This window comes from Pleurodeles waltl, chromosome 8, assembly GCF_031143425.1.
Source record: "Pleurodeles waltl isolate 20211129_DDA chromosome 8, aPleWal1.hap1.20221129, whole genome shotgun sequence".
Classification (NCBI taxonomy): domain Eukaryota; kingdom Metazoa; phylum Chordata; class Amphibia; order Caudata; family Salamandridae; genus Pleurodeles; species Pleurodeles waltl.
The window spans coordinates 608,232,635-608,249,789 of record NC_090447.1 but is presented as its reverse complement, the minus strand read 5'-3'; the positions used below and the strand labels follow the sequence as shown (position 1 = coordinate 608,249,789).

At 43.1% G+C, this 17,155-nt stretch overlaps 1 protein-coding gene across 1 annotated transcript in view; it reads left to right on the top strand.

Moving 5' to 3' along the window:
- The first annotated feature begins 6,409 nt into the window (after positions 1-6,409).
- Positions 6,410-17,155, top strand: part of CHAMP1 (chromosome alignment maintaining phosphoprotein 1) — a 34,973-nt gene continuing 24,227 nt past the window's right edge. Inside the window, exon 1 of the mRNA XM_069204698.1 lies at positions 6,410-6,554. The gene's annotated coding sequence lies outside the window, so the exon portion shown is untranslated. The remainder of the gene's footprint in view (positions 6,555-17,155) is intronic.

Sequence of the window (17,155 nt, the reverse complement as noted above, 5' to 3'; positions counted from 1 at the left end):
AGTGCAATTAACTATGTAACAGGGTCGATGTCATAGAAAGCGCACGACTTCTGGCAAGCGAGATCGCGATGCGAAAAAGGATAAAAATTAGTCCACAAACCAGACGGAAAACAGCGAGCCTTGCATGTTTTCAGTACTTGGTCGCTGCGCTCAAGGAGGGCTAACCACTGGAAAAGGCATGATGTATGCATGCCTACCACTAACGAAAGCAAGCATATTTTAACAGGCAAGCCCACGAACCAATGAAAGACACTGACGTGACATAGATTGGGCTCCAAGACTTTTTCTAACTACCAAAGCGTCTCACAAGCGCATGAGACGCAGGCTCGACCCTAAAAATTGGAACATATTCCAGCTGATAAATGTTATTTGCCAGAATGATCAAACTTGTTTCTTTTACAGATCATACTACAGCTTGTCTTTGCCGTGAGTGTGCAGTGTGGTCTCCTTTTTGGGCATGTGCGTGTGAGGTTGGGAAAGACCTAAAACCCCCAACCTCAACTTGATTGATCGACCATGTTGCGCAACACCTTTACTGCATCTGAATGACAACATTTGGATTCATTTCACACAGGCCGTGCTCAACAGATCTGACTTCTGCATAGGCGCCATGAAAAGCACTGTGGATGATTTGTCAACGTGCTTGATCGCCATAACAGCAGCAACAAGCATTGTGTTAGATATTTTCAATGACACTAACCAGGATAAAGATGGGCAAGGACATGACGTGGAAACCCACTTCAGTCCCTATGAGAATTGCAGGCGACTGGCAGGAAACAATCAATGAGACAATCTTATTCAGATAATTACATACAACATTACTACTGGTGACGTGTGTTACTACATGTCCTGCAATTCTTGTGACATTGGAAAATGCATTCAATTACGATTAGAAATGAAAACATCAACTTCTCAAAACATACCGTTGGAACACAGAGGAGTTTTTGTGCTTTTACCGAACAGACTGACATTGTAAAAACATGACAAATCACATGGCTTGTCATCATCTAGTGACTTCTGCCAGTCACATTAAACATGTCAAGTTGCCAGTTGGCTGGCTGTTCACGTGTGGAAACCTTACTTTTACCTATATTCTAGCTAACATAACAGGCGGGCCATGTACTTTGACACACCTGGGACTCATGATGTTTCCATCTAACTCTATACATACTCGTTATCCCAGAGACACCAGGCTATTAGATGAAAATTGTGATTCAGATATTCAATTATTATCCCAATCAGAGTATCCAAGCTTAAGTTTTTCTATTTTAGGCATGCCTGGTTTAGTTGTATACAATACTAGAATGATAAATAAACTGGCTTTTCTAATAGTTAAAAACATTACCCATACTTCTATTGCTTTATCCAAATTTTTATTAGATGTGTGTGGTACTAGAAAAGCTGCATTACAAAACAGGGCTGCTATAGACTATCTTTTGCTAAAACATAATCATGGTTGTTCCGAATTTGAAGGCATGTGTTGTTTTAACCTTTGTGACCACTCTAAATCTATCCAGGCCCACAATGATATGCTACATACATTAGTGAAAGGGGTAAAACAGGATATGGATCAGGGATGGTGGGACTGGTTGTTTCATTGTATACCTGATTTTGGACAATTGTGCAAATTTTTGGGTGGAATGTTTGTGGTATTAGTTCTTATTATATCATTATGTTGCTGTGTACAACTAATTCCTAATCTGCTTGCAATGTTTATACCGGAAAAAAAATTATTTTAAACATATAGGCTACACGAATCTCTGGTAAAAGGGCGGAATGTAGTGATATTTGTGTTTTGACCACTGACTATGTGTCGCACCACTTTGCACTTGGCTTAGCTGTCCACTGTCACATTGGAAGTCACCAGTTACAGACTCCATTTTGTATTCAGCTTAGCCTTAGCTTCACCGCCATGTTAAAGGTGCAAGTAGTTTTCCGTACAAAACATGTTATGCAACGTGTTTTCTATTCTGCGTGTTCTTTTCCCACCAAAGGGCTAGGACATAATGTGGAGGAGTCAGTCAGCAAGATAAGGATGTACTAGAATGATGTTTATGGTACAGCAGGGAATGGTTTAGTTTTGGGAAAGACACCTTGGGATTTTGGCCAAGTTCCGACATGTTTCTTTCAAAGCCGACCTAAAATAGCCAGCATTTTTTAATACTTCTTACAGAGCAGGAGGGGTTTTTCCAGAAAGCTCCTTCCTCGTTTGTTTGAGGTATATAAGAGACCCAGGTCGACTGTGGGAGATTCAAAGACCTCAATCAGGATTTAGACGTCGAATACCTGATATATTTCCCAGGAAGGTAGAGCTCTCTCTTTCTCGTTGTGGTCAAACCGGGGTCAACGACTTGCTGGCAGGAGAAAGGTGAAGCACCTGACAGGCCCTACGGTGATGCATTTTTATTAAATTATTTGCTTTGCATTGTGTATGAATATATATACATATATCAATATAGGTGTTTGGATCTTTGCATGTATATATTTGCTGTGCATAGATGGAAGATTCTTTGTGCATGGTCTTACTTCATTGTTGCACATTTTAAAAGTACACTTTCGGTTATGCAGGCCTTCCTTCACGAGCCTTGCAAAAAGATATAATAAATGTTTTCTTCAGATTAATAGGTGCATTCCAGAGAATCTTATAGACTCCTCTCAGTGTGTGTATTTTGGTTCGGTCAGCAGTAAAGCAAAACAGTAGAGAGGAGTGTTGTGTGATCCTGCTTGGACCGAGTCACTAATTGCCAAATCTCCACCATGGCCACGGACTGACTTGTTACCAAATACGGGCCGGGACAGCAGGGTGCCGGAGTACCTGGTGTCTATTAAGGGATTTATGGTAATCGTGGGAAGCCCTACTGGGGTCTCCTCCACGTGTATGATCTCCAGGAAGAAAATAAAAGGAAAGATGACGGCTGCCCGCAAGCGAGCAGGGCGGTTGATAGCACCGGGGTGGTTCTCCTCCGGGAGCAAGGTCGGTGATGGCACTTACCCAGAGCCTGCTGTGTCTCCTTCGGCCTGAACTGGATTCCAGGAGGCTGGGCCAGGCAGCAGTGTCACTGGTCTCTTGAGTGCTCCTGGCTTCCAATCAATGCAGGAGGGTGTGACGCTGAGTTGGCATGCGGTGGCAGTCTTCCGTCCGTTAAAAAGCTTGGTTTGGGGGTGTGGGCGGTGCTGGGAAAAACAAGAGGGAAGCACTGCACTGGGATAAAACCCAGTACTTTGTATCTCTCCTGGCACGGTGCAGGGCCTGGTCACCGCCCACTACCAGCAACAGCGCCCACCAAGTTCTAGACAGGTTAAGGCAAGGGGAGCAGGAAAACAACATTATTCCTGGCAGCCTAGTGAAATAAGGGGCACTCTCCCTGTGCTAGGCTCCTTGGGAGTTACTCAAAAGGGCACAAAAAGGGGACACAACAGGAGCAGGCAGGCCAACAACATAAGCAAGGGATTGAAGTGGCAGTTCCTCCTTGCAGTCCTTAGTGTGGTTAGTACAGCCAACGTTTGTAGGGCAGCGGGCAGCAGAGCAACATACAGAAAAGGAATCCAGATGAGTCCTTTGGGCCACCCAGCAGACACCAGATAGCAGGGCAACAAAAGAAGAGCAGTCCAGCAGTCCCTCAGTCCATCAGTCCCCGTTCTACAAGTGCTTTAAACACCAGGGGGATACAGCCCCTCTCCATATACTCAGAAATGCCTTTGTTCAGGGGGTAACTTCAAAAGAGCCCTTTCAAGTGAAGCACAACACACTTTCAACCCAGCCCTATCTCCAGACATCAGTAGGGGGTAATCTGTCAACTGTGTGAGGACAGGACACAACCTACTCACATGTAAGGTGTGAATGACCCTCCATCTCCCCATCCCAGGAAGACTATCAGTATGCACATGCCTCTTCTGTCACACCCAGCCCCTCCTGTTTGGTGGCTGTCTGGAAAGTAAGTACCAAGTGGAGCTGTCACTGTGCCGCAGACGTGGATTGGGAGTAAGGCTGCACAGCTCTAGCTCTAAAAGTGGCATTTCTAAAATAGTAATGTAAACTTATCCTCAGAAATTACCACTAAGACATATAGAAGGAAATTTCTAATGCAATCCTATGAGAGGAGCAGCACCCACAGTAATGAGAAATTAAATAGGCTGATTGTCACTATTAGGACATGTAACATATAATGACACATATCCTACCTTATACATACACAGCACCCTCCCCATAGGGCTATCTAGGCCCTACCTTTGGAGTGAGTTAGGTGTAGTAAAAAGGGAATGCAGGCCTTGGCAAGTAGTTGACTTGCCAAGTCAGTGTGACAGTAAACTATGCATACAGGCTCTGTGACAAGCTTGAAAAGCTACTTATGTGGGTGGCACAATCTGTGCTGCAGGCTCACTAGTAGCATTTAATTTAGAGACCCTGGTTATATGGTACACCATTTTACAAGGGACCTGCAGGTAAATTAAATAAGCCAAACAGGTGAAAATCAATTATACCAAGTTGTAGGGGAAAGAGCACATGCACTTTAGCACTGATTGGCAGTGGCAAAGTGCCCAGAGTCCTTAAGCCAACAAAATGAGGGTCAGAAAAAAGGAGGAGAAAGGCAAAACGTTTGGGGATAACCCTACAGAAAGGGCCAATTCCAACAACCACAACTCTTGACACCTCACAATCAACACCACATAACCCTACTTATACTCACACTCCTAGGATACTGCACCTGCTTTACTAAACTCAGGAACGCCGTCATTACCCAATGGGACCCTGGAAGATCGGGATGCAGTTTGAATTGGAGCAATATTTGAATTTTTAGGAGACTTAAAATTCCAAGTCTCAGTTTGAAACTTCTCTTTGCTACCAGATTATGTTAGTGCTTTACTTTGTGCAGATTTTGGGGCCAATAAAGCCTTATCTGATTAATCAAAATTAGAAACTGAGGCTGTTCAACAAAACAGTACATTTAAATAACATGAAGCACATTGGGCTCCACAAAGAAGATAGAGAATGGTTAAAGTTTCAAACCAGAAAGGTTTATTAAAGCTTAAATGTTTACAGAAGGCTAAATCAACAAGTTAGTGCCCATCAATGATAAATGTATGAATGCATCAAATAATATGGAGTTCAAAGCAAGTCAAAGACATAAAAACAAGATGATGAGCTAGCATGGAGTTGCCTCAAATGAATGAAATAGTTAATTAAAGTCAGTTCTCCCATAGAGTACCCTAAATCTCCTACTCTGCTCTAAACTGCATTAAAAAATGGACAGAGCATTTCTGAACTGTAATCTACTTTGCACTAGTTCAACTCACACTAAATTAATATTTTCTACACCTACAGACAGCTCCCATAAACCTATCCAATCAGTTAAGCGTAAAATTATACAATTGCAGCCTCATTAGCTTGTCTGGGACTTCCACAATACAGCATTTGTTAGCATCCCTCAAACTTACATTATCTGCAACAAAATGAGGTACATGGACCAGCCTGTACACTGCAGGTGTTTTTGTGACTATGTAACCTCTTACACCATTCCTTGATTTTCACATTGAAAAGTAAATATTTGACATGGAAGCGTCCAATAATTAGGACATAAGCTTCTTCTACAAATAAAGTATTCATTTCAGAAGCAAGATGGCACTAAGGTTAGACATTTTATGAAAACAGACCTGCAATGGCAATATAAACTTGAGTAAACGTGCATTCGTTTCTACTGTTTACATGTGTGTCACTGAGCGTTAAGTTTGATTTAGTGCAAAAGCATTTAATATTTAAAAAAATCTTCAAGTGCTTCTTCTATTTAAAAGATTAAGCACTGACTTGACATCTCGTACTGACCTCTATTTGTGGCTGGTCGAGTCTGGAAATTTTAACTACATGTCACCTCTCCATTAAGCCTTACACTGCTCAACCCTCCTGCCATACGAGTTCCGGTCCCACTGACTGAAAAAGTTTCCTCACAGGCCCAGATTACAAATTGGATCATGGTACTGGTGCGAAGCAAACTTCGTGATTAACTTTACCGTGCAGTAACACCACCCCAGTACCATAAAATTATGAGCTAGGTATCTTGGAATGGGACAGGGACGGAAATACTGAGCGGAATGCTGCACCCATTGTGTTCTTCTAAGCGGTTTAACGCAACATTTGCTAGCCCCTCTAAGCAATGTGTCTGGAGGATCACTGCCTGATTTGAGGCGGAGGAAGGGGGGTGAAAAATGGGTAAGGATGACCCGAGAAACCTATGCTATTTAATTTTCTTCTGGGTGTACCTATTCCTGGAACAGTAATACTGCACTTCACAGCTAATTGAAGTAACGTTGACACGGATGCTGAGCTCTGCCTTCACTTCTGTGGTGCGCTGTGCAGCCGAGACCCATCCGGTCAGTTCATACGTCATCAACCGCGCGCCCACTTTCCGATCCCGGGCATAAGCTCCGCCCAGTGGCCCTGTAGCCTAAGCCCCCTTTGTAAATGAGGTAGTTGGAAGATTTGCTGTGGTTGTTCGTGAGCAGTCTACGACGTTCCACTTTGTTTTTCACTACTTCATTGTACGAGCAGCCGACATGAGGTTAGTTGGACGCGTGCCTCGTGCGGGGAGGGCTCTGGGCTGCTCACGTTATCCCTCGGGGTGGTGTGTTGGAATTTTAAAATGCTTTACTTTTCTGTAGTTCAGCAGCGCTAGCGTGCAGTACCTGCCATTTAGAAGACTGTGTGATATCTGGTAGTGCTGACTGTGACCTAGGGCTAGTACTAAGGAGCATTTCGTGTACTTTGGCTTAGGGACTCTGTACTGATCTCAAAGGAAGCTCCTTTGTGGGAGAGGTTTTGTTGCTTTGGAGAGTTGTGAGGAGTAAAGCGGTTGTTCGCTTGGCAGGTGTCTACGCCCTATATCCAAGCTTCTTGTAGTCGCCCTCTTTCCATTAACACTCATGGATCTACAGGACCATCTGTAGTGAACGTGGGCAGGATCTGCACAAAATGACACCCCAAACTCTCGCTCCCTAGTCTTGCTTCATAATGCTGCATCAGTCAGGATTACACTCCTCTAAAAAATGTAAACATTGTCAAGTTATTGTGTTGCAAGCGCGCCTAGTACTTAGTAAGTAAAGGGGATGCGTATAGGTCGATGAACCTTTTGAATCGCATGGAGTATCCCAGTCATGGAGTGACCACTGAATCAATAATTAAGAAAACCTATGATAAAGCAGATCAAACACCATCTACTCATGAAAACCCCAACTCGGTAAAGAGTCAAACAATTTTTATTTCCTTATTGATTACAATTCTAAATCATCCGTTGGTTCAGTCTTTATTCAATTAATTCAATTATTAATTTGTTAATGAGAAACATCATAACATAACTTGAAGGAAAACAAATGCATCTACATAAGGAAAGAAAACCATCAATAATAGCAGAGTTCAGCAAATAGTTTGTCAGTCAATTGTCACTATCAACGTCACCCTTAATAGCCTACCTAACCAAGATTAGCATCAGCATGGGGCCTTCATGCAAAACAATTTAGAGAAAAACATTAATTTGGAAAAATCTATCTAAGTGAGCATTCTATAATCAGCGCAGTTGGTACCTAGAAGAAAAGGCACAATTTGTCAGTCACATTTTCATAGCTACCTATCCAGGATGGATCATCAACAAGTCAGTCTTCGTCTTCAGGTCATCAATTAGTCAGCCACGCATCAGGCTCACAAAGTATGAGCCCAATGCAAGAACCTCGGGCGGCGTCATTTGATGTCATCAATTCTCCCTTCGCATCTCTCCGCATCATCTGAAGTTTTAGCCCCTTTTCATGACTTTTTATTAGGGTCTCCCAGTCCATTCCCCCCCTAATTCCTAATTGGTCAGTCAGCAGGTATAACTTTAACCTATAGTATTTGTTTACTGAATCTACTAATTTCAATATCAGTCTGTTCATAAGATGTGGATTGGTCTGCTATACGATGTCCTCATCATCCGGCTCTTCGGGTATCAAAATTGTTGCATGTTCCTCTTCAGTCAGTGCCTTCATTGTTCAAGTTCTGTGAAAATACATTTAGCCTGCTCTACACTTAATTGTATCAAATTGTCTTCATCATCTCCTGTCCGCCGGTACATTGCAGAAAATTCTAGCTAAGCAACTTTTACATCGGGTGAGTCAAGGTCGAACCATAGCAGCCTATTGCAACCGCTGTTATTATTTCTGCCCTTGGTGTGCGAGGCCTAGGGAGACTAGGCCTTTAAATTCAGCTAAGTTAACACTATAGATTGAAGTAAAATACAGGTTATGCATTTCAATGTGACACATTACTACATTTTTCTCATATTTACATTATTTCATACAGTTTCAGTTATATAAGTACAATCCCGTATACATGGCAGACAAACCCGAGGGCAGATTTTCAAACGTGCACATTATTTTCTCTACGGTTAATTTCTCTACACATTTTTCATTATTAAGCACATAAACATCATTAATAATTTTCTTAATTAGCGTATCTGCTTCAACAGTGTTTACACATGGTAGACACTTTCTGGTGAAACGCATGCAATCCGCCTACTGAGGAATCTCTAAGGCTTGCAAATCTACAAGTGTTTTGCAAACTTTTTTTCTCTGTGTAGGATTCCACAGTTTTTGTGGCATTCCAGGGCAGTGGGAAACATTGTTTCACACAATGCCATTACTGAGGATATGCCTTTACCACGCATGCCTTTACAACAAATTTCGATCTAAAGGCATGAATGGTAAAGGTGTATGCATGGTAAAGGTTTTGCAAGTAACTATTAAGGGGGTTATTCTAACTTTGGAGGAGTGTTAATCCGTCCCAAAAGTGACGGTAAAGTGACGGATATACCACCAGCCGTATTACGAGTTCCATAGGATATAATGGACTCGTAATACGGCTGGTGGTAAATCCGTCACTTTTGGGACGGATTAACACCTCCTCCAAAGTTAGAATAACCCCCTAAGTGTGTGTGTGTGTGTATATATATATATATATATATATATATATATATATATATATATTGGTTTTAAGGGGGATATGGGTTTTGGGGTGGTAAGGGCATTTTTAAGGGTTACGTTGGGTATGGGGTGGTAACAGCATTTTTAGGGTGGGTATGAGTTTGGGGTGGTAAGGGCATTTTTTGGTTTTAGGGTGGGCATGAGTTTTAGGGTGGTAAGGGAATTATTGAAGTTTAGGGTGAGTGAAGTTTGTGGGTAGCAACGTGGGTTATACTTACCATTTTATTTTTTCCCACAAATGTGTCTTTACCAACCATGCCTCTACAATGAACATTTCATGGTAAAGGCATTTTTGTGGAATTATTTTTTTGGGCGCTAGTGCATTCGTTGTCATGACAGATATGTTGTTTTTACAACTTGTAAAGGCAATTGTGGTATGTGCATTCGTTGTTCCATCATACAACCGAGGGCAGTTAGCAAATAACAAGGCAATCAAAAAAACAAAATATTAATTTGTTTATACTCACATGCAGTATGTCGAGCAGCTCAAACCTGGAAGTGCACTCCTTTTCAGGCTTCTTCGGATGTTTAATCAGATGAAGCACTGCCTGTAACAACCAAAGACATCCAAAGGATGTCCGTTGATTCATTACAACAAGCTTATGATGTGGTGGGTGAAAGCAAGATGTTGAACAGACCAAAGGGAATCAACCAAGTAGCATATAGGCTGAGCCCAAAGGTTAGCAAATCCTTTACAGTAATAAAAAGAATTTTGCATGCCGCAATGGACAAGTGCTTTTTTTTTTTTTTTTTTTTTTTTTTTAAACTTGGGAATATTAAACGTGGAACATTGAACACACTTTTAGTTCACTTCAGAAACTCAACAGTATATCACTTTTATAACTTCATTTCTATGTGTGAAGCGCGCTAACACCATTTGGTAAAGCAGCGCTATAGAAAATGAAAATAAACAGGTAAAACTTGCTTACTCCTTTCACCAATAGAAATCTCACCAAGCAAGTGCTGAGAGATGTTTTTCTGCCTCTTACAATTGAATGTTATCTACAGAAACATATAGATGCTGGTCGTTCTTTCTTGGAAAGAACTGAAGTTCTGCGAGTGGCTGTTCGGTCTTTTATTTTGTCCCGGTTTCAGCTAAAAACCAATAATGAATGACGCTGGGACTCTGAGAGGGGTTCCAGCTCTGACGGAGCAGCTAAAGCAGTTAGTTTATTTTTTAAAATGAACTATTATAAGAATATAGTACTAAAAAGGGATGTGGTTTGAGAAAATGCGTATGCAAATGTACTGCTTATGGTAAAATATTTGTATGTGTTTTGACTAATAAGGTTCATGAGTTGTAAGAAAACATGCAGCTAAGTGAAACTTCCGAGTTGTAAACACACAATTTGCTTTATCACAATTAATTTTCTGTGTGTTATATCTTTTGACAACTGCGCCCACTGGCAAAAACAAAAAACACACAAGTGGAAACTGAGGAAAGAAGACTTAATAAAACATTATCAAGTTAACTTAAACAAATGGGCACGTTTTTGCCAGTCACAAGCCTTCTGTTTGCGATGCACTAGAAGTTAGAATAAAATAGTACCACAATCACGTCTGGAGCAGCAGATGGGCACTAATTAAGTTGAAAGCAGATAGTGCTTGATCCCTGCGCCACACACAGGATCGGAAATGATGGCAGACATGCCTTGAAAAATTATGAGGCTGTAAAGAAGAGTGCCATGCAAACCAACAAATGGTGAGCAACAGGTGGGCTCCCAGCCCTTTACTGAAAACAATAGTGTCTCACAAGCAAGATGTATGTGCTAGCGTGTGCACTTGCAGGCTCCACCCTAAAAATAATCACAGTCCTTGTCTGGAGGAACCACAAAAGTCATTAAATAACCCTGTGCTTTATCCCTCTGGTAGCTAAGCATAAGGCAGTCAGGCTTAACTTGGAGGCAATGTATAAATTATTTATGCAGCACTCAAACAGTAACACAGAAGTTAGGGCTGAGCGAGATGGGGCACGGGTCGGATACAGGGACAAGGTTTGCCCCTGTGGAATGTTTACCTTCTGATTAAGAATGCTTTTTATAGAAGAACATGTAGCTGTTGGTGGGGCAAACTGGTTCTGAAGAGAGGCCCGACAGCAGGGTGCTGAAGAGTGGGGTTCTGGGGCAGTCATTGCCAGAAGGCAGGAAAGCGCTAAGCGGATGAAGTTCAGAGTTTATGCACAGGAAGGCTTTGAAGTCTGTTTAGGTGAAGTTCAGATCTCCTTTGGAGGGGCAAACCAGCCGGCTGATTCCGACCAGTGATTTGTCAGTGACCCCAGTCTCCGTCAGCTTTCAGGCAGAAAATGTGCTCATATTTTGCAGTTTGGGGACAGGAGGAGTACACTCTGAACACCAGCCAATGGCCCAAAACCTGTGGTGTACCACTTGGGGGTTAGGACTCACTCCAACAGAGGCCAGCAGAGTGGTCTATGGAGGTCTAGTTGGTACTGGGTAGCTCGACTGTTGCAGGTTAAAGGCACCTGGAAGCTTGTTTTGCCTCTCCATCTCTAACAGGAGGTCAGCCAAATGACCCTTGTGGGTTATTCCTCGGGTCCTGTGCTCAAGGTGAGAAAAAGCCCAGTCTTCCGTTAAGTTTCAGACAGCAGGACAGTCCTTCTTCTGGTCTTCACAGGTGTTTGGGTGGTCTACAGAGAGGTCATGGGGCCCACTTTTATGCTCAGTGCCAGCCTGTGGGTGGATGGCAAACATTTGTCCACCTTTTAAAGCAGTTCTGGTTAGTTTGTCTATCCCCACTGGTTTTGGTACTAGCCTGACTAGAGAGACAAAGGGGAGACAGGCCTATGTGTGATGTTCCTCTACCACTGACAAAGTAGGCATACTTTGAAGCTCAAGAAGGGGCTGAGAACATCCCTTTAGGCCACCCTGTCAAGGGTTGAATCCTCCACTCCACTTCGAGGGTCCCTTGTCCACTTTCTGGGAGTAACGCACATCTTTCCATAGGAGAGTCATCAGGGGTAATGTGACTGATGGATACTGGCAGGAAAGCCTTTTGGTTATATGAATGAAATACAAAATGTAAGTCCGAACATGACCATGAAGTTGGGCTTTAAATTACTATAAAAAATTAGTCTTTGAATCATTTTTCTAGGTGGTCGTAAACTGGAATTAATCATTATAAGTTGCTTTAATGAAACCTGGTGGTTTCCTATTGGAGAGCCAGCCTTGCCACGGTGAAAAACTACTTTGTGGGTTTTTCACTGCCACGACATGTAAAACATTAAATATCCATGTCCTACTTTTTAAATAGCTGACACCCTGCCTCATGGGTAATTAAGGCTTACTTTAGGGGTGTGTAAGTAAGTGCCTTTTTTAGTTTGTATGTTCACCCCCACATTTTTAGATTGATGCTGCTGGTTTTTCGACTCAGCGTGCACTGAGGTCTAACAACTAGACCTCAGAGGCAGAGTTTTAACTTCATACAAATTGCATGTCGAATTGGATACACCAAATTGGCAAGTCCTGACTCACTCATAAGTCTCTCGTATATGGTATTTAGGGCATGTAAGACAATATCCACTCAGGGCTGCAGCACTGGATGTGCCACCGTTCGTGTGACAAGGTACAAAATGGCTCCCAGCCTTCCACTGCAGACTGGCAGGACCGTCTTTTCACTACCAGTTTGACTTTGCAATTTAAACCATTCCCTATAAGTTAATATTATGTGTCAGCCTCCCCTAAGGAAGGCCTATAGTGTCCTATGGCAGGGAGCTTTATTTTGTTAAGTAAGACATGTTTTACAATATGTCTTAGCTGGAAAACATCTAATTGTCAGTTTGCTGTGGGTACAGTTGGTAGCCCTGTTGGCTAATACAGAGTTACTGGGTGGCATCCCAACCTGGCTCACTTTTTGACTGGGAGTACCAATCTAGGTCATGTTATGAATCAAATTAGTTGTGACATTTAATGCAATCTGATGCCCAGGTCAAAATTAATTTCACTGTTAAAGGTAGGCAACTTTTAGAAAGTTGATATTCTGTTCTTTGCATGTCCATCAGCCTCTCAAAGCCATGCACACACAGAAGCTTTCTTACTGTCTAGGAAGATGTGTGCGCGACTCCCCGGCTCAGGAACAAAGGCATGCCGCAGCAGCGAGCTGCCACCTCCTCTTCCTGGAAGGCAACTGGGGGGCAGAAGTGTTGTTAGCCCAGGGGCATGCTTCAGATAGCAAGCTGCCTTTGATGGACTTCACTGCCCAACACCACTGAGCAGGATGCTGTTAATATTTAATTTTCGAAGCAGTCGTGGACCCCCTGAGGAGGCTCCGTGGACCCCCAGGGGTCTCCCAGACCACAGGTTGGGAACAACTGCCGTAGACAGCATGGAGACGGTGCCAGAGAGGGGAACATTGCCACCAACCGGTTTTACAGTTGGTGTATTGCCCTCAGTTAGCCTCACCTCTAGGGTGGGCACCTTGCTCCTCACAACAGAGGAAGGGTTGTGCCATCTTGAAAGGGGCAAGAATGTGACATTATGGGATAGCCCGATGCCACACATCACAGGAACTTTGTCACTACGTAGGAGGGAACCAAGTAGTCCATTGGCAAGTAACCATGTGGTCCCCTCGAGGCACTTTACTGAGATAAATACGGCACCCCTGGCACATTGACCCTTGGTACTCCCTGGACTTGGAAGGAGAACAAGAAGAATACCATTCTGCACCACTTGGAAGTGCACAAAGAGAGTCTGCATTGCCAGAGCGACTGTGCCTGCTGCCCTTTGGGCTAGCAGAGTTTGGACCCAGTTCTTTATGCCTGGAATGGGGAAAGGCTGATTCCCGGCCCTGGTCTGAAACTGAGTCTCCAAGGGTCTGCTGGCAGACCTCCTAGAATGGCACTGGAGACAGTAAAGCTTAAAAACCCCAAGTCTCATCTCAACCCCCTGGAGTGTGTCTGGGACCAGGGCAGGAAAGGCAGAGTCTTGTGCACTACAAAGCTTTTTCTTTGCAGTTTTCCTGCTTCAAAGGCAGAAATGAGTATCATTACTGGACCTCTGAGACCACAAGTTTAGAATCCTTCTGGACTGAGGATATTCTGCCAGGAAGAAGAGCTCAATGCCATATGAGGGACTTCCACTCCACCTGTTGCTTTGCTATGCTGACCTGCTGCTTCTGTCCTGGGAGTGAAAGGTCTGGACTTTGCTTTGTACATCCCGCTTTCAAACGTTCTCCAAGGGCTTGGACTGAGCTTGCCTCCTGTTAAGTCTCCGGGACATCACAAACTTTGTATGGAAGCATCTGGATTCTTGTTGACAGTCCTGACTTGCCAAGTGGTGCCAAATCCAGTTCCTGGGCCCATATGAGTGAGTTCGGGTGCAACCCAGAAGAAATCAAGTACGCCGACGACAGAGTGACTTAAGAACCGGCGCTGCTGTCTGACTCGGCGCTGCTTCCTGCATCAGAGCCTTGGTCCCCTTTGAGTGCAGCGACTGACACCGCACGCTCAACCCTGCTGCAGCACCTCTACTGTGCTGTGTCACTGACGTCTGTGGCACCCGACTTTGGCTCTGCTGCAGGACCTGTGGCCCTGTGGTGTGGTGGTGTGATCATGTCACCACGAAAATGATGCATCACGTCTTGATTTGCTGGATTTATTGACCCCTGCTGGAGCATAAGGCAGAAACACCTCACCACTGATGTAGCTTCATTCCCTGCAACTGTAAGGAACCAACACCTGGTCTCCCCTGCCTCACAGTAAAGAACCAACACCTCACCTCCCCAGTAGCAGTAAGGAACCAATGCTGCACAGGCTCCAGGTATACCTCACCTCCCTGACTCTGTGCAATGTTTTTGTTAGCTCATTTTCCAAAGGTACTGTACCTGGGGTCCGTGCAACTCTGTGACTGGCCTGCACTCCATCGCGAGTCGCATTGGACTGTTGCGAACAACTCCTTCAAGATGCTGTAATAGCCTCAGTTGGAGCTGTTGTGCTTCTAAGCACTTTACTGAAATGTAATCTTTAAAAAGTCTTATCTTTGCTTGTGTATGTTAGATTTTTGTCGTTTTGGTCTTGTTTAACTCTGATAAATATTGGCTATTTTTCTATAATGGGTTTGTACGTACACAAATACTCTACACATTTTCTCTGAGATAAGCCTGACTAACGGCCTCCATTACTATGTTTGGATTGACAGCACAGCTGTCCGCAGACTTTTTATTTTTATTTTTTATAACAAATTTTATTATTGTTTATAAGTCCACAAGAAATAATACACCCATGTTTGCACAATAGCACCACAGAACAGATGCCGTAGTCAAGATTTACATGTCCAAACCATGATAAGCCCACCCCCCCAAACTTCCCCTAAATCTTTTTGTGCTTTTGCGGACAGCCTCGTGCACCATAAATAGGTTTCTCCAGCTGGGTGCACCAGTCCACGCCTGCCCTCCTTTTTGCTTGGGAGAAGAGGTGGGGATTTCCACTTTTGGGGCAATATTGTGCTTAGCAACTAGACGCTACCCCAATAAACGTGCAGTCAGCCTATGGCCACCAAGGCCGTCCATAATGCCCAATAGGGGCTAGGAGAAAGATCAAGAGGCCATTCTAGCACCCCTGAAAGTTCTTGCTGGATTCTCTGCCAGTAGGGTATCTACAAGGGGGAAGCCTAAACCTCATGGTAGAGATCGGCATTGGATACAGAACAAAGGAAACAAGTGGCCCGTGGGATTTTACCAGCTCGATGTAGTCATATTGGGGTTATGTATGTCATGTGGAGATAGTTTAGTTGAATCAATCCTAGGCGCATGGAGATGACCAGCTCACTTGTGGCCAGTCTAGCACTTCTCCAGTCCACTTTATTTACTTCACCAGCCTCCCTTCCCAACGGTGTTTAGGCATATCAAGACGACTTGGGCATGCATTTAGGAGGTTTGACTGCACCACAGAGGAATATTATTCTCTCACCTCATGCCAGTGCAGTAACCAGGCATAGATATATTTTGGTGTTTGAGAGAAGGGCTGCCCTAAAGGATAACTACAGAATAAAGTGACCTCTGGGTGGACTGGTACTTAGGTGCTCCACAATATTAATGAAAAAAAATATATACAGTGAGATTTTAAAGATTGTAACATATTAAGCAAATTTGTTAGAGGTATTATAACTTGGTTATTTTTTCGGGATACGTAGTAGGAAATAGTACCCTGTATAAACAGAGGTCTCTGATTTCTTTATAATCGGTCGACTTGTGATGCACCCAGTTACTGATTTACTTGAAAATACGTCAGTTATTACAGTTGAGTTCTGATGTTACAGAGCCAGCAGCCGAGGTGAAAAGCATGTCAGGTCACGTTGTATAAAGCAACAAGTTGCTTTTCTTTCTTCTGCTGTATTTTAATAGCTTATGTGACAAGCAGAAGGAATTTGTTTATTTTTTGCACTCCTTAGATAGGGAAAAGCTAGAAACTTGCTGCCTGTTTCTACACCTTTTGTGCTACTGCAGCTTTTTCTGTGGCTTTTTTTTGTTTTGTTAGTTTTTTTAACTGACATGTTTTGAACTGTTTCTAATGTCGGTTTGCCACAAATATCTAACAGGTTTTAGATGTGTTTAATATTACTCTAAAGATTTTATTTGTATTCTTTGTTTACAAATATGCTCGCTCTTTCATATGAAAGAGCTTCGCACCAAGGTTTTAAGCGGTTTGTGGGCAAGGTGGTGGTGCGACCATGTATTATATGGAATAAAATGTACTCCCTGGCACACATGATACAGATATTGCAAGTCACCTAGGAGTTTCTTAACATTATAAACAAACTCTGCCTTCGGCCTTGTTCCTCCATATCGCTGTGACTTTCAATATCCTTATCCCGTACAGAAGGGGTACTTTTATTCCCTTCTATGAAAAGCACAGTGAGAAAGGAACACTGGGAATTTTTTCAGGAAATGTGTGTCAAAAGGTGTTCTGAAAGAACTTCCGAGCAGTACATATGTGAAACTGTAGAGAATATAAATGCAATTATACACGAGTAAAGTATTCTCAATCAAGCACCTTTGTGGAACTTTCTGGCAAACACTGCATTTCTAGGTATATTTTAATAACATCCATTGATAATTTAATGGGTTTTAAGGCAGTTCTAAATACATTAGCACAGTTATGAGTGCAGCGACAAGGTGCTTAAAAAGATATGGTCCCACACAT